We start from the raw sequence: 26,030 nt of genomic DNA, 5'->3' as shown, positions 1-26,030 counted from the left end.
GACTTTGAGTGATTGAACACAGCACAGGCCATTCTTTCAATAAAATGAGCCAAACTTGCTATAAAAAGCTTTGTTTTGCTTAAAAAACAAAATCCAAAAAGTAGCATCTGAAGCAGTTTGATGTCTCTGCTGCAATGGATAGCACCCTCATATGAGACAGGCGACCCCGATTCTGTCACCCAACTTCTGTTCCTGGGATGGGATGGGAGGGGTAAGAGTACTGCAGAGACAGCACAGGGGCCCCAGACACTGTGCCATACCCAACACCTACAGGTTTGTATCAGGTTACAAAGGAAGCTGTGATCAGTGAATCACTGCACTGCCCAAACTACAGAGGCAGATGGTGAGGATTAGGAATGAAAATACTTGACTGCTGCATGACAACGCTTCATTACAGCAGTCAGCCTGGTGTACAAAGGGTTCTAATCAACGTAGGCCAGCAGGATCCACAGGCATCTACCACAAAAAAAGAAAAAAAAAAATCTAAATTTAGAGTCTGTTGGATGCAGGGGCGTATCTGCGTGGGGCCACAGGGGCCTGGGCCCCCGCAGATTTCGCCCTGGACCCCCTACTGCCGCCGTGGGTACCTTTGCTGGTGGGGGACCCGAGGTCCGCTTCCTCCTGCCGCTGCGAGGTTTTTTAAGTTCATCCGGATTCGTCCTCCGTCACTCTGTGCTGCTGTTCAAAGAAGCTGCTAGCTGAATGCAGTTTCGGACTGAGTCTGACGTCGCTGCTGCACGTTGTACATGAGTCTGACACCCTGCACGTACAACGTGCAGCAGCGACGTCAAACTCAGTCCGAAACTGCATTCAGCTAGCAGCTTCTTTGAACAGCAGCACAGAGTGACGGAGGATGAATCCTGATGAAGAACTTAAAAAACCTCGCAGCGGCAGGAGGAAGCGGACCTCGGCTGGTGGGGGTTGGGGTCCCCCACCAGCAAAGGTACCCACGGCGGCAGGGGGGGGGTCGGAAATGGCGGCGGCTGGGGGGGGGGCTATAATGTGCCCCCTCACTCTGGCTTCGGCCCCCGCTACCGCCGACTTTCAGATACACCCCTGGTTGGATGGTGCAGCGTGTACCCCCCTCAGCTACCAAAGTAACATAGTAAATGACAGCAGATAAAGACCTGAATGGTCCATCCAGTCTGCCCAACAAGATAAACTCATTTTACATGGTATGTGATACTTTATATGTATACCCGAGTTTGATTTGTCCTTGTCTTTCTCAGGGCACAGACCGTAGAAGTCTGCCCAGGACTGTTCCTGTACTAAAAGTTCTGACGCTAACGTTGATGCCCCTTAAAATTTACACTCAAGCCCATCCATATCTATTCAGTTACGATCATGGCGTAGACCATAGAAGTCTGACCAGCACTGTTCTTGTACTAAGTTCTGAAGCTAACATCGAAACCCCTTAAAATTTACATCCAGCCCATCCCTATCTATTCAGTCACGATCAGGGCGCAGACCGTAGAAGTCTGCCCAGCTCCCGTTTTGTTTCCCAATTACCGGCGCCGCCACCCAATCTCCACTAAGATCCCGTGGATCTATTCCTTCCAAACAGGATTCCCCCGTGCTTATCCCACGCACGTTTGAATTCCATTACCGTCTTCATCTCCACCACGCCCAGCGGGAGGGCACACCACAAATCCACCACCCTCTCCGTGAAAAAACACCTCCCGACACTAGTCCTGAATCTGCTGCCAGCTTTGATTAGCACTCAGCTTCTTGCTCTTAACTTTGTAAGTCTAAGTGCTTTGAAAATATGCCTCTATGTGTTGTTGGGTGTTTTAAACAAGAGGTCGGTGGGAGAGAGTTTAGTTGGAAATACGCATTTATACTTCCCACATTTCCAGCAGCATCATCAATCCAAGCAGTTCACATATTAATTTAGCCTTTCATATCGTATAATGCTTGAATCGATGCCATGATCGCAGAGCCATTAAAACAGAACCTATCCTTACTTCTCCTTTTCCCCTTATACAAAAGGCAAACACATGCTCTCTCTCAGACTGCAGTGATTCTCCTCCAGCTGCCAAGAAGGAATTTGAGTCTTCAAACCTCAAATGTCACCTCCGGACTAAAAGTATCCTTTTACATGGGGCTCTTTTAAAACGTCTCAGTTCCACTCAGGACATGGTGAGAAGACAGCATAATAGAGGCCCGGTGTTCCCACCAGCTTAAGGTACAGCATGGCAGCTGTCTGCTGCCTAGGAAACTGAGGAAAGGAGGCATTTTAACTGCGCTGACCCTTGGAGGTGAGAGGGAAGGGGGGGGGGGGGGCTAATGAAGAGAACTGAAAGGAAGGGATACTAAAGAAAACACAGTTCACGGAAGCTAGTCACAAGTGTCTTGTAAAACTTGTCACAGACTTTGATTTCTAAATAAAAGACAGAGCACTTCAATAACTGAGCACTTGCAGTTTACACATGCCTTGGATTCATTATCAGAGGCCCTGGGTGGGAAGGAACCCAGCTCAGGGAAGGTTTATGAATTCACTGCAATAAAGGAGTGCCCTGATTTGCAGAGCCATAGCGTGGGGAGGAGTTTGGTAAGTAATAAATGAGAAAGCAAATGGGGGGGAATTGTCCTTGGCTGCTTAGATCCTGAACGGTTATAAGCCCCCTGCCAAGTGACCCTTAAGTGGGATTCTGAATTGCCAATTCCAGTTAAGCCGATCGAAAAGAGGCACAGTGGTAATCAATTTCGTAGAAGCTAGTACAGGAGCCAAGCCTCAGACGGATTGGGGAGTCTGGCCCGTAAACTCAGATCAGGGCATGGCGCGTTCTGCCCAAAGCCTGGTGTTAACCATATGGTGTTCCTCTGTGCTGCGGGTCCGAAGTTAACCTGGGTGAGACTCGGATTACACTTGCACAGGTAAGTAACAAGAAAATTGACACTTACAGGCCCTAATTGTACAACGTGCCATTCTGTAGCATAGTAAAAGGATCCCTAAGACACTATTAGTGTGGAATTAGTGTGCATTAAGTACCTTGCAGCCTATGGGTATACAATGGACTGTGTGACAATTAGCACACCCTAATGCGCTATAGTATGTAACTGTAGGGAACTTGGGGGGGGGGGGGGGGGCTCGGACCCCATAATGTTTGCATTTTTTTAAGATTGCAGGTTTTTTTTTCCATTCTCAAGACACAACTCCCTCCCCTTGATCTTAAGCAGGTTTCTTAACCGTCTCCACCCCCCCCCCCCCCACATCTTTCTCAGCGAAGGGTCCACTTCCCCTTCTCCCATCGTTTGCCCAACCAATCTCGCTGAATGCGTAAACATGCTTTTGGGTCTAGTCTAGCAGGAGGAGTGTGGGTCACATGGCTGTCCTTGCACAATTTCACAAGGTCACCCTGCAGCCAGATCTAGTTAGCAAGGATTGAAAAACAGCACACAGAATCATTAGGGAGGGGGATGAAATAAATCTTACAGGTAACCCTTGTTTCATTATTGAGATGGGGGGTCCTCTGAAAAATACAAACATTAGGGGGTCTGAGCCCTCCCTCCCCCCCAAGTTCCCTACATAACTACTACTACTATTTAGCATTTATATAGCACTACAAAGCGTACGCAGCGCTGCACAAACATAGAAGACAGTCCCTGCTCAAAGAGCTTACAATCTAATAGACAAAAAATAATAAAGCAAGCAACTCAATTAATGTGTAGAGGAAAGAGGAGAGGAGGGTAGGTAGAAGCGAGAGGTTACAAGTAGGGGGCATACACATAAGCAAAGCATGTCTCCAATTTACGCACATAACTTCCATTTACTCCTGCTATTGACCTGGTGTAAATGATTGCACCTAAATTTAGGCATGCCAACTCAGGCTTATGCCAGTATTCTATAATGGTACCTTGGTGCATTATAAAATTGGTACTCAGTGAATGGCATCGGTACCAAGTTATATAGAAAAACAACAGGGCACAGGGGAAGTAAGAGGGAGCATGTTTTCATACAGCGATGGAAAAGGATGACAGCAACAGCCTGCAAAGCTAGGAGATTCTGGGATACTGTAAATCTGACACATTTACATTTAATTGGTATGAGGTTTATTACTTTATATTCAATTAATTGTATGTAACTTTTTATTTATTTCTTCATATATATATTTTGACTATGTAACCCAGTTAGACAATTTAATTTAAGGAGTGGTATATCAAATAAATTTGAAACTTGAAGCCTGAACTTAAAACCAGATAAATATGACACACAAAGGTTAGCAATGCTGCAACCTGGTGACCTCAAAGTGAATCATTATATAACAGGCCTGCTTCCTGAAATAGAGAGCATAATGTCAAGAAATAAGAACACTGTGGTATGTAAAATATTAGGAAAATATCTTTGTAGTACTTCACACCTTTGAAAGGATTAAAACAGAGCATAACACTGGAAGCTTGGTGTGGATAATGGAAAACTGTTAAGTGGGAAACACAGAGAAGAAACACAGAAGAAAATGTTGAGAACAGCAAGCAGGGAGCAAAGGCATCAATGCCAAAGGACATTAATGTTTTGAGGCCTAGTGGATTCTGTGAGAATGTTCAGAGAGATGTCCAGTAAACCCTATAGAACATAAGGCCAAAAGAATAGCCATACTGGATCAGACCAATGGTCCATCTAGCCCAGTATCCTACTTTCAACAGTGGCCAATCCAAGTCACAAGTACCTGGCAGAAACCCAATTAGTAGCACCATTCCATACTATCAATCCCAGGGCAAGAAGTGGTTTCCCCCATGTCCACCTCAATAACAACTATGAACTTTTCCTCCAGGAACTTGTCCAAACCATTTTTAAACCCAGATACGCTGATCACTGTTATCACATCCTCTGGTAAAGAGTTCCAGAGCTTAACTATTCTTTGAATGAAAAAGTATTTCCTCCTATTTGTTTTTTTAAAGTATTTCCATCTAATTTCATTGAGTGTCCATTGGTCTTCGTACTTTTTGAAAGAGTGAAAAATCAATTCATTTTTAACTGTTCTACTCCACTCAGGATTTTCTAGTAGTGTTTAGTGCGTTGATCGTGTGAAGAGCAGTGAGATGATGGTTGGAATCTTTTGAGCTTGAAGTAGAAGGAATTCTTACTGAGGTCCCTGAGCAGCTTACTTAATCTCCTGGAAGGACTTTGAAACTGCACGTGTAGAACATCAATGTTCATTGTACAGGTGTTGCAAAAATACTCATCTTTGCAACGTCAGTAAAAGTTGAGCTGTAAGTATGTATGTGAAATCCTTCAATCCTGTAACCCTGAATCATAGAAAACCCCCACAGAAGGATCCAGTGAGATGTGGCTGGGGGTTGGGAGGAGGAACAAAGAAGATCCTTTCCTCGGATCAGCTGGGTAGAAGAAGCAAGCTTCAAGATTGTAGAGCTTTTCTCTAAGTAGCTTATTTGAAGTTGCATAATCAATGAGGTCTACTGAATTGCAAAGTACAATTATAGAAACACTCAATAAGAAACCAAAAGGACTTGATTGCCTAAACCTAGTCTGCATCCTCTACACCAAGGCAGGCCTAAATTAGGTCTGGTTCCATGACTCATCTTAACAAAGCCCATAATAATTAAAATAGTGCCTGCCTTTGTCCAATCAAAATGATTAAACTGATCTGAATAATCCTGGATGAAGACTCAAGCTGTTTCAGTTCAAGGTGAATCTGAAGCACAAGTCTATAAGAAGATTTTGGTGTGTTCAAATGTCCCTTGGGGCACAGCCAGATCAATCATTATAAAACTGAACCAGTTTGGCACCACCAAGTCTCTGCCTCAATCAGGTCATCTTTTCAGTTAGCAGCTTCTGGCTAAGAAAATGACCAGGGAACGTCACTATGGAATGAATTTCATAAATGGACACCTCCATTTTGGCACCCAGAGGACATGTGGTAGCAGCTTATGCTATAGTGCCACCTGGGTGCCCTGGTTCCATTATAGAATACTAGCATAAACTGGTATTGGCATACCTAACATTTAGGTGCCCAAAGTTACAACAGCTGTAAACCTAGAATAACTGGGACCCCCACCCGTGTTTATGCCCCACTGCATTTAGGCATGCTACTGTATGTAAGTTATGGACAGTGCGTTTTTTTTTCTAGTAAAAAAGGTGCCGGTACTCAAATGCCAGGCCACCCTTCAGGGGTGGGGTGATTATTGAGGAACCCACTCCACAACAGCCAGACCCCCTGCAACCAGTCACAGAATCTATGACAAAGCAGAATTGGTGTGTAGAACCTGAGCTCTTCATTATAACTTGGGGAACACTAGGTCAATTTTAGCAGATAATGGAAAGGGTGCCGGTACTCAGTACCCCCAAGTACCCCCTCAAAAAAAGCCCTGGTTGGGGCGTGTCAAGATGGCGGATTGACTGGAGGTTGCCTCTCTAGCTCCTGAACTTTTCCGTGGTGCAACGCTTTTTTCTTGCTTTACTATTTTCTTTTTTTTTGCTTCAAAATGCCGCACACTAAGCGGAAAGGAGCGGTCAAGAGCATACCGGCAGTGGCTCCGGAGGCCGCTCTGTGTCAGACGACGCTCGACGGGTATGCCACCAGCACTCTACGAGAGACGTAGGTGGAACGCCGTTCTCACAAGGAAGCACAACAACATTGTCCTCGCCGGAATTAAATCCTCCGCCTTGCCCAGCCGGTCTCAGAAGTGAGCTGGAAGTCCCGGAAGTGTCCGAAGTTGGCATGAGAGGAACTCTTTCTGCCGGAGCTCACACTGAAACGTTGGGGAAAATTATTAACATCGAGCAGCAAGCTCACGAGGCGATAACCTTAGAATCTATCTGGGCTGTGATACAAACACAACAACAGTTGCACCAATCGAGAGTAAATTAGACTTATTGACTACTGCCTTTGAGACTTTTAAGAAAGATTCGGAAAAGGCGAATATAGCCGTCCAGACGGATATCTCTAATCTAAAAGTAAAAACAGATATGCTTATCAAAGACAAATTAATGATACACCGAAAGATCGAACAATTCGAAAACTATAATAGGCGTTTAAATCTACGCCTTTTGAACTTTCCAAGAGCTTTAGAATTAACAGCTGCTGCAATGTTTAAAAGATATCTGACTGAAGTGCTTCAATATTCCCCAGACCTGATTCCACCTTTCAGCAAAGTATACTACCTTCCCGACTTAAAGCGTGGATAAAAATTTAAAGAACCTGATGGTTTACAAAATTTGACTGATTTTCTTGAACAGACTGATACTATAGCTCTAGAAAGGAAAACTTTACTAGTTTCGATGGTGTTTGAACAAGACTTGAACTCCTTAATGAAAATATTCTTCAGAAATTCAACAAAAATGTTTTTTGGTGATAGAATCTGGATCTACCCTGATGTGGTGAGAACCACTCAGGATAGACGTAAAGCCTTTTTGGCACTTAGAGAGGAGACACGAAGTTTGGGGGCTAAATTTCTTCTTTCTTATCCCTGTAAATGCTTAGTAAATTACCTTGATAAGAAATATGTTTTCTTTGAACCAGTGCAACTGAAAGAATTTTTGCAAATGAAAAAAGTAACCAGTTAGTATTCTGAGAAGTAAAAACTTGGATTTATTATGTTAATTCGTGGATATCTCCAGGCCTTCTTTGTTATTCTATTTCTTTTTTCAAATACATACCACCGATGTTTCTTAACGTCCCCATTTTTATTTTCTTCTTTTTTGTGTTGTTTGATCTAGGTGGTCTAAGAAAGAGTTATATATCTTCATGTTGATTTCTTTAAATATTACCTACTCTGAATTTCTGTTGCAAGATGTAAATGCTTGTATTTAAATTGTGAAATTTAAAATAAATAATTAAAAAAAAAAAAAAAGCCCTGGTTATGGACACTATTACTCTTCGGGCACTTTCACAGGTGGTAAGTATACACCAATGTCACCGAGAGACAAAGCTGAGTCCAGGGCAAGCAATATTAAGGGCCCCACCACCACCAGAGCCCCCGCATTGTTAGTCAAAAGTAAAGTAATTGGCTGGCCGGCTGCAGCAGCAGCAGCAGCGATCAAGAGAAACCGTTCTGTCGGCCACAGGTCCTTCTTCCTGCCACATCCTGCCTCCTGTGAAGTAACCACATAGGTGGGACATGGCAAGAAGAAGGACCTGTGGCCAGCAGAAGAGTTTCTCTTGATCACTGCTGCCTGCCAGCCAGCCAATGACTCCAAGGAAAATAGAGGACCGGGGGAGGGTTGGAAGTAGGGTTACCATATGGCTCCAGAAAAAGGAGGCCAGATTGAGCCAGTCTGGGTTCTACTTCCATTGCTTTCAATGAAAGCAAAACCCGGACTGGATCAAGGTGTCCTCCTTTTTCTGGAGCCATATGGTAACCCTAGTTGGAAGGGAAGGAAAGATACTAGATCTGACTGAGCGAGGTTGTCAGGCTGGCTGTAGCATCACTGAATAAAAAGAGCAGGCTTTTCTATGGCCAGCACCAGGCTCTTCTTGGAGGCCGAGTCTGGGGAATCTTGCCGCCGCCCCCCCCCCCCCCCCCCCACCCTCGGCAGTCCTGGTGTACACTTACATGCTTAAGTGCTAGTACTCTCTACATTTATCCGTGCAATGGGCACATAAATGCAGTCACCTAGATTATAAAACCACTCCCTATGAGGCCTAAGATGACTTTATATGAACTATGATAGTCTTTCACTGAGACTGAATAAAATGTTGGTTTCAACAACAAGTTCAAGATTACTCCACATGGTCTGTATGAGACAGTGATAAGAAACAAGTCACTGCTGAACAAAAGTCTTATGATGTATCACATAGTATTTGCAAAGAAACAGACACTTCGGGGACACTGCACACACGTGGAAGAAGCTTTTGTGGCCTGATGAGATCAAAGTAGAACTTTTCTATAACATTGTAACTTTTAGCTAATTCAACAATTTAAGCCTATACTCTAGAACACTCAAATAGAGTTACAGTAATCTATTTTTGTCAAAACCATCGCCTGATTTACTCTTTTTTCCTTCAAGCCACAGAAAGAACCACATGGAGCCTGTACTGAAAAAGACCTGCCACAATGGCAAGATTTCCTCATTAATTTTACACCTGGAATAACTGATGAACAGCCTCACTTGCAAATGCAAAAACTGACCTGGAGCATAAATAGTCTAAATTGCAACTAATTTGGTGCCTGACAATACAACACGTACAAACCCACCATTTTAATTACCCCAAACTTTACCCTTCCTGTATCAGACAGTCTGAAAATTCTAGGAGTCACAATTGACCGAAATCTTACACTAGAGAGCCATGCAAAAACACAACAAAGAAGATGTTTCACTTGACGTGGAAGCTCAAAAGAATAAAATCTTTCTTCCCAAGAGAAACATTCTGCAGACTAGTACAATCAATGGTACTAAGCCAACTTGACTACTGCAATGCAATCTACGCCAGATGCAAAGAACAAATCATTAAGAAGCTTTAAACGGCACAAAACACAGCTGCCAGACTCACATTTGGTAAAACGAAATATGAAAGTGCCAGACCCCTAAGAGAGAAACTACACTGGCTTCCACTAAGAGAACGAATTGCGTTCAAGGTCTGCACTCTGGTTCATAAGATCATTTATGGTGAAGCTCCGGGTTATATGTCAAGTCTTATAGACCTACCAACCAGGAATTCTACTAGATCATCACGTACGTTCCTGAATCTTCACTACCCCAGCTGCAAAGGTCTAAAATATAAATTAATATATGCTTCCAGTTTCTCCTATATAAGCACGCAAATATGGACTGAATTACCAAAATCCATAAAAACAACACATGACATAAATAATTTCTGAAAATTACTGAAAACCAACCTATTAAAAAAGGCATATCACAAAGATCCACCCTAAACACCGGTAAGAAATTCCCACCGGAACTACACAAAACGTAACCTTTAATTTTCTGATTGTTCAAAATAACCTATTCACGATTGAAGTTTATTATTTCTGTTTGTTCAAACTGATTTATCAGGATTGAAGCTTATTATTTCTGACTGTTCAAACTGATTTATCACAATTGAAGTTTAATCTTATACCTTTTTACTTCTCAGCATGAAAATGAACTTTGTTTACCTGAATATCTAATCCACCCTGTCACCTCCATCTTAACTATGTATTTTCTCTTTTCCGGAATTGGTGATCACCATTACGGACCAATGTAAGCCACATTGAGCCTGCAAATAGGTGGGAAAATGTGGGATATAAATGCTACAAATAAATAAATAAATAAACTGAAGACCAAATGTATGGACTTTAATGGAATATATATTTTATTGAAAACATGACACAAAATGGCAAGAATACAGTAAACAAGCCGAGAACTGGCAGTGATCAACAACAATCGTCAAAAAGTGAACAGTTAGGTAAAAAGTTTCTACAAAGTGTCCTTGATAAGCTACAAAATGTATACAGTTTGAAAAACAATATCCACCCATAACTCAGGGGGAGGCCTGGACTCTTACAGCCTACTTCCCAAACCCACCCAATCCCCTTCAACCTCCTGAATTCCTATCGCTCCCCCCCCCCCCCCCCCCGAACCCTTCCTCCTTCACAGAATCTAAGAAAACTGTGTCCACGGTTAATAATAAGCCTCAAGCTGAAAACATTATGAAGTACCATGATGTAGCCTATTCAGAACCAGACTCCAAACGTTTTGATTAAGAGGCTGAAGAACACAGGGGAGCCAGATCACCAGGAAACATTTAGGGTGCCTACAGGTAAAGTGGGCTTCATGAGCCTCCCATAACACAAGGGCAAGGAACTGATTTCTACACTGCCAGTGAGCGGGACCATCCGATGCAACCCACTACTAAAGGATACATTTCTTCCCCACCATAGCCGCCTTATGAAGAAATCATTTAGGACTCCTACCCTGAATGCCCCAATCACCCTCGCAGTGCAAAATCCAAGTCACAAATGAGAAAGTAAAGCAGGATTCCAATAAACGACTAAGACAGTGATGCCCGCCCAGAAGGAAGAAATTTGAGGACATGCCCCAAAACATTAAACGTACCATCTTCCAAGTCACATTTTGCATAAGCTGGGGAGGCTATAAACCTAGCCTTAAAAGCCCGTTGAGGCGAAAAATAAGCTCAGTGGATAACCCGAAATAGGCATTCACAATAAATACATAAGTACGTAAGTAATGCCATACTGGGAAAAGACCAAGGGTCCATCGAGCCCAGCATCCTGTCCACGACAGCGGCCAATCCAGGCCAAGGGCACCTGGCAAGCTTCCCAAACGTACAAACATTCTGTACATGTTATTCCTGGAATTGTGGATTTTTCCCAAGTCCATTTAGTAGCGGTTTATGGACTTGTCCTTTAGGAAACCGTCCAACCCCTTTTTAAACTCTGCTAAGCTAACCGCCTTCACCACTTTCTCCGGCAACGAATTCCAGAGTTTAATTATACGTTGGGTGAAGAAAAATTTTCTCCGATTTGTTTTAAATTTACTACACTCGTATCCAATAATCAGCACTATATGAGCTACCAAAGGAATATTTTTCACCAATTTAGGAAAATTGAGCAGCTGTACAAGATGAGAACCCTCTTTCTCCCACGCCTGTTGGAGAAGACCATAATCCCTAGCAGGGTCCAGTGACTTATTTGAATTCTGTTCGCACCTTTTTCGGTAGTAACTCAAAGTGAGGTACAATGGGCATTTCCTTGTCCCTGGAGGGCTCACAACTAAGTCTGTACCTGGGGCAATGGAGGGTTAAGAGACTTGCCCAAGATCACAAGGAGTAAATTTTAATCAACTATAAAATATCTGAAAAAATAAAAAAAAAAAACCCAAACCCTAGCCAGCAGCATCTGTGTACTTCCCATTGAGCAACAAATAAAGAGAACTACTGGACTTTCTCTCAATCATTTTTTATCTATTTATCCTTAACTATAGCAGCATCTATCACTTATAGATGGTATCAATCCATAGAACTCCTTTCCCCTTTTATTACAGTTAATATAACGCTGTCGCAATGCCAGCACAGAATCCCTGCAAATCTGGTGCCACCTGTTCACAAAGACAAGATTTTGCAAAACGAGCATAGAGTGGTGTCAACAGGTCAGACAAGATTAAGTTTCTAAGCATGCTATTTAGACACTCCCTTAACACTGTGTAAGCCTCTGAAGACATTAATTCCAGTGTATGGTAACTTCAAAGCAAATCAGTGATAACATGGTCCAAGCGGCATGCCAACCCAAGTTTATGACCATACAATGTGCAAGTCCATACCAATGCCAATATAATTATTTTCATTATGTAAAGCACAGTTTATATGGCTATTTTAAAAATTGCACAGGTGAAGACATGCTAACAATCTGCATGTACCAAAAAAACAACAAGGCAAACAATCTGCAAAATCCAATATGGAAAAAGAAGCCAGCAGATCAATATAACATCAGAAAGATTTTATTGAAGATACCGTATGTAAACAAATTGCCCGACACAGGCCGTGTTTCGCCCACCAAGGGCTTCATCAGGGGCTAATTTAAAACCTTCTGAAAGGAGCAACTCTAAAAACTGAAAACTTGTGGTGTATAATAGATTGGAAAAAAACAGCTCATACAGCAGATGCCTAAAATGATGTGACTCTTAACCAGTGCACTTTTTCTAGTGAAAAAGGTGCCGGTACTCAAATGCTAGGCCACCCTTCAGGGGTGGGGGTAATCACTGAAGGACCCTCCCCACAATAGCCAGGCCCCCTGCAACCAGTCACAGAACCTATGACAAGGCAGAATTGGTGTGTAGAGCCTGAGCTCTTTCATTAAAACTTGGGGACCATGGGTCAATTTTAGCAGCTAATGGAAAAGGTGCCGGTACTCAGTACCCCCTCAAAAAAAGCCCTGCTCTTAACACAACGCAAGCAGATGCACTGGTTTTTCCAGGTTTGACAGCAGTGCATCTGCTTGCGTTGTGTTAAGAGTCACATCATTTTAGGCATCTGCTGTATGAGCTGGTTTTTTCCAATCTATTATAAACCACAAGTTTTCCGTTTTTAGAGTTGCTCCTTTCAGAAGGTTTCAAATTAGCCCCTGACGAAGCCCTTGGTGGGCGAAACACGGCCTGTGTCGGGCAATTTGTTTACATACGGTATCGTCAATAAAATCTTTCTGATGTTATAACAATCTGCATGTAGACAGTCCTGGGGTTGGGGTTTGGATGGAACCGGGGCAAACCTGTGAGATGCTTACATAGGACTAGATTCTATATATGGTGCCTGAAAAATCCGCACGGAATAAATTTCCGCTTAGAAGTATTTTATAAGCGGCGCCTAGATTTAGGCATGGTATACAAAATACGCTTAGTTGAAATCTCAGCGCTTAGTACTACGTGCATTCATTTACACCAAGGGAAACATGGCGTAAATACCGGCGTGTACATTTAGGCGCAGAGGGGCATATTCTATAACAGTGTGTGTAAATTTGGAACACCCATGAAACGCCTATTTCCAAGCCACTTTTTGGCTCTGCACACTAGAATTTAGGCGCTGTGCGTTACAGAATACGCTTAGTGAGTTATGCATCTAAATTCTAATTATTGCCAATTAGTGCTCATTATTGCTTGTTAAGTGCTTTTAAAAATGCTGATTGGCTTGTTAAGCTAATTAAGGTATGCATGTTTTTATAGAATACACTTAGATTTCAGTGTGGAATGTTAGGCGCAATACATAGAATCCGGCGAATACTGTATAAAATATGTGCATGCCCACAATAAGCAGTTACACCTGCCTCGGAACAGGGGTTACTTTTTTTGTTTGTTTTTATAGAGAATGAGAATATAATTGGGGGTTATTTTAGGAGTTTCTTTTCTATAAGGCACATACGTTCCTGTATAAAACAGGCACGATTTCCAACTTATTTTTACAGGATGCTTGTTACAACATTTTTCCCAGAAAGCAAGAAGGCAGACGGTCCAGTCCACAAGATCCAGACCGGCGAACAGGCAACAAACCAAAATGCAGACCAAAGTGATCCAAGATAAATTTATTGGTGAAGCAATAGAACTGGAAGGGTATACAGTTGCCTGACTCCGTCAAGTTTCGCCCTTATGGGGCTGCCTCAGGGGTTATAAATACTAAACTGGTGTGAAAACAACTGCAAACACCAAGCTTGAAAAAATTGTCTGTCTCTCTCTCACAGACATAGGCCCTACTGGGGAATGTTTCATTTTGTTGGTCATGACCTTATGCGAGTATCTCAGAACAAATGCCCTAGAATTAACTGACAACTAGTTTATAATGATATCAAAACAGAATAACAACTAGCAAGCAGTTATGCAGTCTCAGAAGAATCCATGCCTCTGTCTTTATAAAACTGCCCAGAAAAGCTGCAGAAGACTCAGGAATAATGTCAGGAAGCATTTATTTACCGAGAGGGTGGCAGATACTTGGAATGCCCTACCGCGGCAAGTAGTGGACATGAAAACCATAACAGAATTTAAAAATGCGTGGGATAAACATGGTAACTGGGAAGCAAAGCCAGTATGGGGCGGACTTCTACGGTCTCTGCCTTGATCGTGGTTGGATAGAGCTTATCAAAAGCTTCGATAACAACTTCAAAAGTTTTTGAATAAGGACAGTGCCAGGCAGACTTCTATGGTCTTTGTCCTGAAAACAATATAGACAAATCAAGTTCAGGTATACATATACTATATCACCATCTATCACCTCATACCTTATGTAATTAGTTTATCTCTTCGGGCAGATTGGATGGACTGTACAAGTCTTTATCTGCTGTCATCTACTATGTTACTACGTGGACACTTATGCCTGTTCAGAAGCAAGTGTAAATGTTCACTCCTATTTTACCAAGTATGTTTGTAAAACATGCCTCTACAGCCCAATCTGAACATGCTACATTCGAGTTGTGTAAAAATATGCTTTCTGTCATCACTGTGTGAACTTTTCTGCAAGGTGGGGGTAAATTTTTGTAAGACGCATTTTACACGCATATAGTTGTATCTGTTCATAAAAAAATCTTTAAAAAATTACTCCTATATAGGGCAATTCTATAAAGAGGCGTCAAAAGTGTCCCAATTCTATAGTTTATTAGAATTTACTATACCGCTCAACCTAACTTGCAGATCTGAGCGGTTTACAAAATTTTAAAAAACAGCTAAATACCTGCATATAACATAGGCATGGTCACTTATGCCAGCCGTAGGGCTACTGTAAATGCTTGCGCCTAGATTAACAAACACATGTGAATTATAGTATCTATAATTTACATGTGTGCTTCCCACCTTTATATATGGGCACGCTTTCCAGGTCATGTCATGACTCCTACATCCTGCAACACTCTGGAATTCATGAGCAGTTTGAGAGTGGTCAATTCCCCCTGAATTGTGCAAAATATAAAGTTAGCTGATGTAAATTCTCAAAATCAACCTATTAAATCAACAAATTGAAAATAATTGTTTTCTACCTTTTCAATCATGTTGGTCTCTGGTTTCTGCTGTCCTCTTAACACTCCTTCCAGTGTTTCCAGTCTCTCTGACACTACTTCTCTCCCATGTCTTCCTCACTGTCTCTCCTAGATCCATCTCAGACATTGATCTCTACGTCTCAGCTTGCTTCCATGTAATTTTCTCTCTCTCTCTGCCATGCCTCCTCCTTACCATCAACTCCTCAATCTCCTTCTTTTTACTGAATCTACCCACAGGTTTTCATCTCTTTCCCTCATCCTAGCTACCATTCCCCATCTGTCACTTTTTGCTCAGTATTTCAGTAACTTCCTCCTCCCGAGTCCAGCTTTTCTCTTCCCCCCCCCCCCCCCCCCCGGTCCAAAATCTCTCTTGCTCTCCTCCATTAATGGGGGACAATATCACTGTGAGTTACCATCAAGACAAGTTATTTTACCATTATTTACAAAAGAACCTACGCATCAACTTTCTCCTACACTAGTGCCCATCTCTGGAATGATCTACCTAAGCTAGTGAAATTCACCACTGATCATCCTACCTTCAAAAAGTGCCTCAAGACCTTTCTATTTGGCAAAGCGTACACACCACTACCGTCTGGCACCTCACTTCTGTCCTTTCCCATTATACTTCTAGAACATTAACTGCTTTGACCTTGCCTGCTGTATGTTTATGTAGATTGTTGTAAGCCACATTGGGCCTACCCTTGGGTGGGAAATTGTGGGATATAAGTGCTGTAAATAAATAAATTATGCTATATTAGCACAGGGTCCCATTTTATGCAGTGAGATCCTGTGCTAAAATAGCAAAACTTGTGGTAAAATAACCCATCTTAGTGGTAGTCCACGCTGATAACTTCCCCCCTTAGTGTCTTCCCTCTTTTGCTCTCTCTCCCTATCCCTCCATGCCCAGCATTACTGTCTTTCTCTTGCTATCCCTTCTGTGTGACTAGCATCTGCCTTCTTCTTTCTCTCTTCCTATGTTCTACATCTTCTCCATCTCTCAATTCCCACTTTCCGTGTCCAGCATCTGTACTCTTTCCCTATTCCTCCCAATGTTCAGCATATCCTGTCCATTTTCCTTTGCCCCTGTGTCCAATATTTCCCTTCCATATCTCTGTTTCCCTCTATGTCCAGCCAGGAAGGAATTGTGCGCTGAAGCTAAGCCCCAAGATGGCGGCACCACATGCAGGCCCCTCACCGGTGATCATGCCTGCAGAGGCAATTTGAGAGATCGCGCAACAATTAACAGCCATTCTTGAGGAAACGTTTAGCTTCAAGCCTTGGTGGATCACATCAAAGAATCGCTGCAGAGACATAGTACACGGCTGCAGCAGGCCGAAGAACGCATATCGCACCAAGAGGACCGAACGGAGGTTGCGGACACGAGGATCACAGCTCTAGAACTACAATGCAAGCAACTAGCACAGCAAGTAGATGACCAGGAAAACCGAGTTAGGCGCAATAACCTCAGAATCATAGGCTTACCTGAATCAGTGAAAGACAAAGAGCTGTGGGAATTTGTTGAACGCTGACTGCCCGGTCAGCTAAATTTACAGCTAACTGATAACGTGCTACATGTTGATAGGGTCCATAGAGTGGGTACTATGTGAGAGGGAGAGCAACGCCCACGGCCTGTCCTGGCTCGGATTCTTAACTATGTTGGCAAGTATCGATTACATCAGGCATACTGCACAAAACCACCAGTAGAATTTAAAGGCAATAAAATCCTGCTCTTCCAGGACTACTCGACTCGTGTTTCCGACCAAAGGAGGCAAATGGGTCAATATATTTCTAACGACTCTATGACAAGGGGGTACGCTTTGCTCTGCTTTACCCAGCAAAAGTGCGCATCCTGCATGAAAACAGGACTCTCTTCTTTACTGACCCTAAGGAACTGTGCTCCTTTGTGGATAAATTGCTATGAGACTCCTATAGGTTATCTTACTCATTCACTCTGATCTCTCGGTGCTAACAGCAGCGCATCAAGTGCGCTTGGATTATAGATTAATTTAGTCTCAGTCTGGAAGCCCGTAGACTCTTAGATTCCTCAAGTTTTTTTTTTTTTTTTTGCATCCCTACGTCCTCCACTGACACGACTGAAGGGATCTCACTGCTGCTAAACGACAAGTTACTTGAATGCCCCTTTATGGTCAGGCTATCGGCTGGCAATTTTCTGGTGGACAACTTTGTCATCTACTGCCCTAGGAGACAAGGGGCGAAACTCTGGTGGCGCGACTTCCCCTCCCTTTTTTTTTCTCCTCACTGCTGGCTGACATGCACCATCAATGTCTTCAGTCAGCAGACAGGCTAATGGACTGGGACTGGTTTCTTATGCTTGCCTTCATGGAAAACCCTTTGCGAACAAAGGAGGGGGGGTGGTGGGAAGAGGGGTTGGAGGAGTTAGTGGTTAGGAGGAGGGGGATATGAATGTTGGGAAGCTATTTGGTTTGTGTGTGGTTGTTGTGGGGAGTCTTTTGTTGGGTAACTTGGTGGATGAAGAAATTGGGTTAATAGGTATCTGGGTAAGGGAGAGTGGGGGGGGGGGGGGAGAAGGATTTATCTGAATGGTACTGTTTTGTCTAAGTTCAATAAAGCTCTTTCTGAGGCCCACTTGGGAGGTGTCCTTCTTTCCTATGAGGTTGACGATGTCCCATTTTTCCTTGTTAGCTCTGGGGATGACTGCGAGACTGAGTTGGGAGGCCTCCTGGGCATAGCTATACTCTCACCTTCCTTTGTGCACATCACCTTTTTCTGGGGTGTGAGCTGGCTAATCTTAAATTGGGTTAATAGGTATCTGGGTAAGGGAGGGGGGGGGAGAATTTATCTGAATGGTACTGTTTTGTCCAAGTTCAATAAAGCTCTTTCTGAGGCCCACTTGGGAGATGTCCTTTTCCTATGAGGTTGACGATGTCCCATTTTTCCTTGTTAGCTCTGGGGATGCCTGCGAGACTGAGTTCGGAGGCCTCCTGGGCATATCTATACTCTCACCTTCCTTTGTGCACATCACCTTTTTCCGGGGTGTGAGCTGGCTAATCTTAAAGTAATATCCTTAAGTGTAGATGGAATCTACTCACCCATCAAACACACCAAGATTCTGCAGATGCTCAAAAGGCAGCACGCTGATGTAGCATTATTACAAGAAACCCATTTGGGGAAGCTTGAGCATCTTTAGTTGAAAAGAGACTGGGTGGGTGATCTTGATTACACTGCTTATAATGGTAGACGGGGGGGGGGGGAGCCATATTTTTCAGGAGGATTTTGGCTTTTACTATGCATAGAATGTAACAACACCCTGATGGCTGTTATGTGGTTGTAGCGGGGTTGCTGCAGGGAATTAATGTGGCCATATGCAGTATTTATGCACCCAATGTTTACACACACAAATTTTTCACTCTCCTAGCAGCTTGTTTGGCAACTTTTGATGATTACTCTCTAATTTTGGGTGGCAATTTCAATATCACCAGCAACCCCACAATAGATTGTAAGCCTCCAAAGAAGCCCTCCAAGGACCATGATGTCACACCACTGAGGGTGATCCGGAGTAGTGAGCCCTTGGGCTGTTGCCAGGGACCGTCAACAGCAGGAGAACCACCCAAACTGGAAGCGAGGTCAAACACCAACAGGCAGGTACCAGGTACAGGAGTCTTGAACAGGTTTGGCTGGACAGAACTCTGAGGCGGACTTGGCTTGGCTGGACTGGAACCAAATGCTGGAACAGACTTGGCTGGGCTGAACTGGATTCAGGACTTTCAAACAAGGCAGACATAGCAGTAAGGAACAGGAGCTAAAGACACACAGGACAGATACAGCCAGAAAGGAAACAGAACTGAAGACAAACAAGACTGAAATAAACAGTACGGAACTGAAGCTAAAGATAAAGTAGACAATGACTAGCAGAGCTAGACCTGCAACAAGCACTCACAGACGAAAGCACATCTGAAGACCTCTGTTGCAAAGGCAAGTCTGATAATTCCCAGGAGCTTAATAAAGGCAATTACAAATGAGGTCACAGGTGAGGCTTGGCAGCAGAAACCTCAAGGCAAGTCTGGAGTGCTGGAACATCAGGACCGGAATTGAACCTGGAAGATGTCTGAGAATCAGGAAAAAACAGTCCACAGCAACCACAGGGCCCGGTCACCTGGGGGCAAGGTGAGTGTAGGCATGGAATACAGTCACAATCGTGACACATGATAGGTGAGGATTCAATTTTCTTAGTTATAGATATCTGGTGGCTCCTCCATATGGATGAGCACGATTACACTTTTTATTCCTATCCACATGGGATCCACACACACTTGGATTATATTCTTGTGTCTTGGACTTTGATCTGTGGAGTTGGTCGGGCGGACATGGGGGTGCCTGACGTCTCGGACCACGCACCAGCTTGGATTAGCACGTGTTGGGGAGAGGGGTTGGGTCCTCCTCACTGGTGCATGAACTCCGCCTTATATCAGAATTGCGAATTTCGTGCATACCTACGGCAGGGAGGTGGCCAAAGCTGTACTCCAAGGCAAGATTATTGCATACACTGCATCTGTAAATAAATGAAGAGAGCAGAAACTATGTGATATGGTGGCCCACCTGAGGGATTCGCGGAAGCTGTTTATTCTTTCCCCTTCCAAGAATACACGCGCGGCCTATTTTGAATATAAGAAGCAAATGCAGCAGCTGCTCAATGCAAGAGCACTTTATAGTGTTAAATTATATAAATACCGCCTGCATCAATGGGGCAATAAGAAGGGAAAGCTTCTTGCTTCTTTAGTGAAACAGAAATCAGCAAAAAGTTACATCAGTAAAATAAGAGATGCTACCGGGGCCTCTCACACCAATATAAATGCAATACAGCGGGAATTTGTTCGTTTTTACTCCAGTCTTTATAGTAAAGGATCTTTCTCTGCTGCAGGCTGTGCAGAATGTTTTGCCAACTTAAACTTGCCCTCCCTGACACCAGAACAGGTGGCTCAGCTCAATGCGCCCTTGCAGGGGTGAGAGGTGCAAAAGGTTATCAAACAGCTGAAGCTGGCTAAGGCACCAGGTCTGGATGGCTTAGGCACTGAGTTTTACAAAATCTTACAAGACCTCTTAGTTTCTTATTTTGATACTATATGTGATGCCCTACGAGACTCCTAGGTTACGGGTCCCTCTCTGAACCACGTTTACAACACTGTCCTTCCAAAGCCGGGGAAGGATGCTGAGTTAGTGGGTTCTTACCGGCCAATCTCATTGCTTAATCAGTACGTTAAGATCATTACGGCAGTGCTGGCGTCTAAGCTAAATGAGTTTCTTCCCCTGCTGGTTCATCGGGACCAGGTAGGTTTTGCTCCCAGTAGATTTGCTTCAGCTAACATCTTAAAGGTGAGCCGCATCCTGTTTGAGGGGAGTCAACATTCGGGTGATGCAATCTTAGCAAGCCTTAATGCAGAGAAAGCCTTTGACAAAGAAGTATGGGATTATCTGTTTTGATTACTGCATCGTTTCTGAATTCGGGGTGCATTTTTGGATCGGATAAAGGTCCTTTATAGTAATCCCACAGCCCAAATCAATGATACTCTTACTGAGGTGATCTCACTGGGTGTAGGAACCAGACAGGGCTGCCCTCTTTCCCCTCTCTTATTTATTCTCACGTTAGAGCCCCTTGCCGCGTGGATCCATCAACACTCTGCTTTGCAGTGTGTTACAGTGGGAGGGTGTGAATATTGTATCAATTTGTTCACAGACAATATGCTTTTATTGCTCGATAATGTGTCTTCCAGTTTGCCACAAGTAATGATCATTATCCGAGACTTTGGGTCATTCTCTGGTCTTAGTATAAATTTTGGGAAATCAGAGGCCTTACCTATCACCCATCAAGTATCTTGGAGTGTACCTCAGCATGAATCATAACTGGGTCTACAAAAAAAAGAAATGTTACTGAGAGACTGGACTCTGTGTCCGATGGAAAGATTTCCTGGTGAATTTCTTAGGCCGTGTAGCATTAGTTAAAATGGATATTTTACCTAAGCTGTTGTATCCTTTGCAGATGATCCCGCTCTGGATAAAAAGGCAGGAAGACAACTTGTTTTGAAGCATAATCGGCTCTTTTATATGGCATGCTAGGCAACCCAGAATACCCTTTGCTAAACTGATCCATAACAGGATTCGAGGGGGGGTCCGGTTACCTGACTTGCGGGCATACAATGTTGTTGCGCCCCTTTGTTGGATTAATGAGGTTCACTCTGGGACTGGTTTTTACACTCCTGTTGACTTCTGGAATAGCTGGTGTGCTCCTTACAATCCTTTCGCAGTCCTGGAATCTCAGGGAACCAGGAGTGGTGTTGGGGAACCAATTTTTCAGTGCGCTAAGGAAAGCATGGATGTGGCAGAGAAGCCACAGGGGGTGACGGGAGGGATGAGCCCTTTTTTGACCCCAGTGGGTAACCTGGACTTTCTTGCCGGTTTGGATTCTGCAGTCTTTCAGAACTGGAAACGGGGAGGGTGTCGATATTTGGGACAGTTAAGGCAACTGGGTTGGGGGGGGGGGGAGCTTTCTATCTTTTGACCAAGTCAAGCGTGCATGGAATGTCCCCAATTCTTCTTTTTTTTTTGCCTATCTCCGGGCGAGAGACTATAATTTCGTTTCTGAGAACCGCCATAAGGCTCAGGCGGTTTTCCTACAATTAGATCAAAATTTTTTGAGCCATTCTCCTACTCTGAACAGACTATCCCAGTGGTATCAGCTAATTCAGGACACTAGGAAAGCTCCCTTTCTGACTCAATTTGCCAGGGAGTGGAGCAAAGACTTAGTAGAGGATGTTACGTTTGGGGGCTGCATTTGAGGATCTTCATACAGTGACCACCAATGCAGCATTACAGGATATTCAATACAGAGTTCTGCATAGAGTGCTTATCACTAAACAGAAGGGTAAGGTCATGGGCCTATGGGATGATGATCTGTTTGTGAAATGCAAAGCATTCCCAGGCTCTTTCTTGCACTCATTTATGGAATGCCCCACTCTACCTTTTGGTCCCAGGCTCTAGGAGTCATCGAGGCCACTTTGCAGTGTACATTAGATTGGTTGTATTCGGTGGTGTTGATGGGGAGTAAGGCCTCCTTGCGAGGGAGGGGCTTCATAGCTGTGCAATGCAAATTTATTTTAGTAGCCACCCTTCTCATTAAAAAAATGCATTTTGCAGTCCTAGGTTGCCACTTCACCTCCACCTCTTACTACCTGGCACATCTTTATGCGTGAAATGGGAAATTGGTTGTTTAGCTCTCTTAAATTTTCATTCTCTATGGGGCATCGTCAATAGCGTGATTTATGGAACAGGTATATCTCCTTGCACACAGTAGTGGACAATGATGGGGATGCTTCTCATTGACTATATTTATGGACGGAGAGTGAGTTTGGGGGGGGGGGGAGATGGGGAGGGGATTTTCTTTATCAAAAATTTTGAGTCAGGGGTGGGCTAACTGTCAGGGATCGGTTATTGCCCCTTATTGCGATACTTGTTTTGCTGTGATAGGGGGTATAATTCCCCCACATTTGTTTGTTATGAATATTACTCTGACTCAATAAAGATATTATAAAAAAAAAAGTTGATTAGGTTGGGACAACCAAAGAATCAATAATCTTGTCATCAGAGATATCAGTTCAAGGCAAGCTACATTTCTGAATGTATTTTTATTTCAACATTTGTTATACCATCATTTGTAATACATCATGGTGGTTTACAGAGACCAATACACAGCAATTGGCTCTAATATAAAAAAATATGCATCATCTGGAAAGACAGCAACAACCTGGTATATTAACTGTACAATATTCAAAGAGATTGACTTTACAGGGACCACCAAGGGGCATTTTCGATATGACGTCCAATTGCAGATATTTTGCTAAAAATATCTAAAATTCTCATCCTGAACATATCAATTTTTGAACTGAAAAAAATGTCTATTTTTGAGCTCAATTCATATTTCTTTAGGTACCATTAAAAAAAAAAAGTCCTAGAGAAAAATGCACAAAAACAAGCCATAGGGATGTTTGTGTGGCACCATTCAACAGGCTATACAGACATCCCAGCAGAGCAGAGGGGCAGCCTAGTGATCAGTGTAGTGGACTTCACATAAAGGGTCCCAGGTACAAATCCCACCTTAACACCCTTGTTTTGTATTGTGAGCCCTTCAGGAACACCTCAAAACCTACTGTACCTAACTGTACACTACTACAAAAGCCCACAGGTTGGTATTTTGTGGGTTTGGGAAGACTCACAGTTTCCATCACAAAAGTGGGATATGGACCTGGAGTCATTTCTCTACAGTCCACTGCACTGACCACTAGCCTACTCCTGGGACCAGCTTCAGAAAAGCAAGCCTTATATATCTCTACACAGTAGGTCAGACGTTGAAAAGCACTTGATCAAGCAGTGATGGCCACTAACTGGATAAATGCCCTATCTGCTGATATTCAAAGACAATATCCAGACTGTACCACTGAATATTCTTATAGACTGTACTGGCAATATCCAGAAAAAAGCCAGAGAGGGGCAAGAATGTTCTACCTCACTCTAAGCATAGTTGGCAGCATTCAACCGCTATCCACTTAGCTATACAAAGTCAGGCCAGCAAAAAGGCTGTCCTAAGAAACCACATGGCTAGCCAGAGAGCAGATGAATACTGCCACTATTTGAGCAGCAAGCTGTAGTCACTGTTGAATACCTATATTCAGCGCCCCTCACTACTTGGACAGTGGTACTGCATATACAGAATAGATTTAAAAGCTACAGCTTATGTGTAAAAAGCATGCTGACTTGAATATACTTTAGCATAGGCTATAATGTCTGCCCACTGGTGATCAGCAGCGTGCACACCCACATGGCTCTCACAGCTGTGAGGGCTGGAATAAACCCTTAAGAAATGGCCCCCCAAATCAAAGGCATGACTAGCACAGCCACATAAAAATACAAAACAAACCATTTTTCATTCAATGTGCAGTTATGCCCTGGAATTTGTTACCAGAGATGTGGGTTTACAAACATTTGTACAAGTTACTGGAGGAAAAGTCTAAACAGAAAGAACTGGCGAAATCCACTCATTATCCCTGGAGGTAAGTAGCATGGATCATGCTACTTGTTGGGATCCTGCAGGTACCTGGGACCTGGATTGGCCACCATTCGAAACAGGATACTGGGTTTGATGGAGCTTTTGGTCTGACCCCGTATGATATGGACTGCATGAAGGACATCAGAGAGCTCCATTGACTTGTGCAGGTCAGCTGAAAGGGGACTGATACCGGCACTGCTGGGATGCAGAGGGAGGTGCATAAAATCCCACATCTCTTTAAATATTTTGTGGGCGACTGCTAGTTGTTATTATTGTAACTGCTTTTTCCATCAATTTTGCCTGACCTTGTCTTAAAAAGCTCCACTAGTGAAGATTCCATTCCTTATACCTAGGTAATTACTTTCACTACTTAAGTATCCTTCCAAATATTGATTTACAGAGGTAGGTAGCACCTATAGACCTATAGTTTATTGAGGCAAATGAATTTGAGGACCAGAGCCACTTCATCAGACATATAAATTTCAGAATATTATTTATTAGGATTTATTTACTGCCTTTTTGAAAAAATTAGTACATACGTACCCATCTCTGGAACCACTTCATACATCTTAGGAAGTGGACTCTATTCCTCAAATGTTTTTGCCTCAATAAATTGGTTAGTCTATAAGGTGTCACCTGCCTCTATCAATCTTGTTACACTTGACTAGCACCCCTTTTACAGTTATGATCTTTGTAAATCTTTGCTGCAACAATTTTAATCCCTTATGTCTTGCCCTTTCCTCAGAAGTAGAAAATAACTGATTTTCTCTCCATAAAGCCCTCATTTACATGGTTAGAAGGATTTGGGATTTAACTTAGGCCTGTTTAGTATTAGCTCAAGGCAAATTATATACTTTTGTCCTGCTTTCTTAGTTTCGTACGGTATTATAGACACCTCTGAAGGTTTTCCAGTGAGCAATCCAGACCTGGGAGGTTAATGTAGGGGTGTGCTGGTAAATTTTTAACAACAGGCTCTTTCTCCGGATGTAGCCAGCTCTGCAATTGGAAGGGCCAGGGGTGGCCGGGGGGGAGCAACACTTGCCTCTCTCTCCTCCCTCCCTTCGTGCGGGCATGCTAGGCATACCTTTACTGGCAGCCAATAAATGGACAGCCACCACTCCCCAACGTCTTGCTCTGAGCAACATGCTGGAACTTCTCTCACATGCTCGAGAAGTCCCAGCCTGCTGCCTTAAGCTGGAAACAAGGAGCAGGGAGCAGCAGTAGTCTTATTTACTTGGCTGGCAGGGCTCAGCATCCCCACAAGCAAAGTAAAAGATAATTCAGCAGGGGGCCCAAGCCCACATTTTGGGAGCCAGTTGTTAAAGTAGCCATGGAGGGCCCTACTTTAACAACCGGCTCCCAAAATTCTTAAAAACTTAACAACCGGCTCTTGCGAGCCTGCTCCAGCACACCACTGGATTAATGCCAACATACACTTGGACACAACAAATAGCAACATAAAAATCTGCTAAAACTCCAGTGTTTACAGAGCCTGTATTACAAATTACATATACGCTGGAATACAAATGCCATCCCACCAGCC

At 43.4% G+C, this 26,030-nt stretch overlaps 1 protein-coding gene across 4 annotated transcripts in view; it reads right to left on the bottom strand.

Moving 5' to 3' along the window:
- The window catches only part of AAMDC (adipogenesis associated Mth938 domain containing), a 46,711-nt gene that overhangs the window by 20,111 nt on the left and 570 nt on the right, over positions 1-26,030 (bottom strand). Inside the window, exon 1 of one of the 4 annotated variants that reach the window (XM_030200080.1) lies at positions 21,245-21,269. The exons of 2 other annotated variants lie outside the window; for them this stretch is intronic. The gene's annotated coding sequence lies outside the window, so the exon portion shown is untranslated. Of the gene's footprint in view, positions 1-59; positions 137-21,244; positions 21,270-26,030 lie in introns of those variants that run through there. One more of the 4 variants, XM_030200081.1, reaches the window with a different exon arrangement.

Source organism: Microcaecilia unicolor, chromosome 4 (assembly GCF_901765095.1).
Source record: "Microcaecilia unicolor chromosome 4, aMicUni1.1, whole genome shotgun sequence".
Lineage (NCBI taxonomy): Eukaryota > Metazoa > Chordata > Amphibia > Gymnophiona > Siphonopidae > Microcaecilia > Microcaecilia unicolor.
The sequence above is the reverse complement of the archived record's forward strand: the minus strand, read 5'-3'. Positions and strand labels throughout refer to the sequence as shown.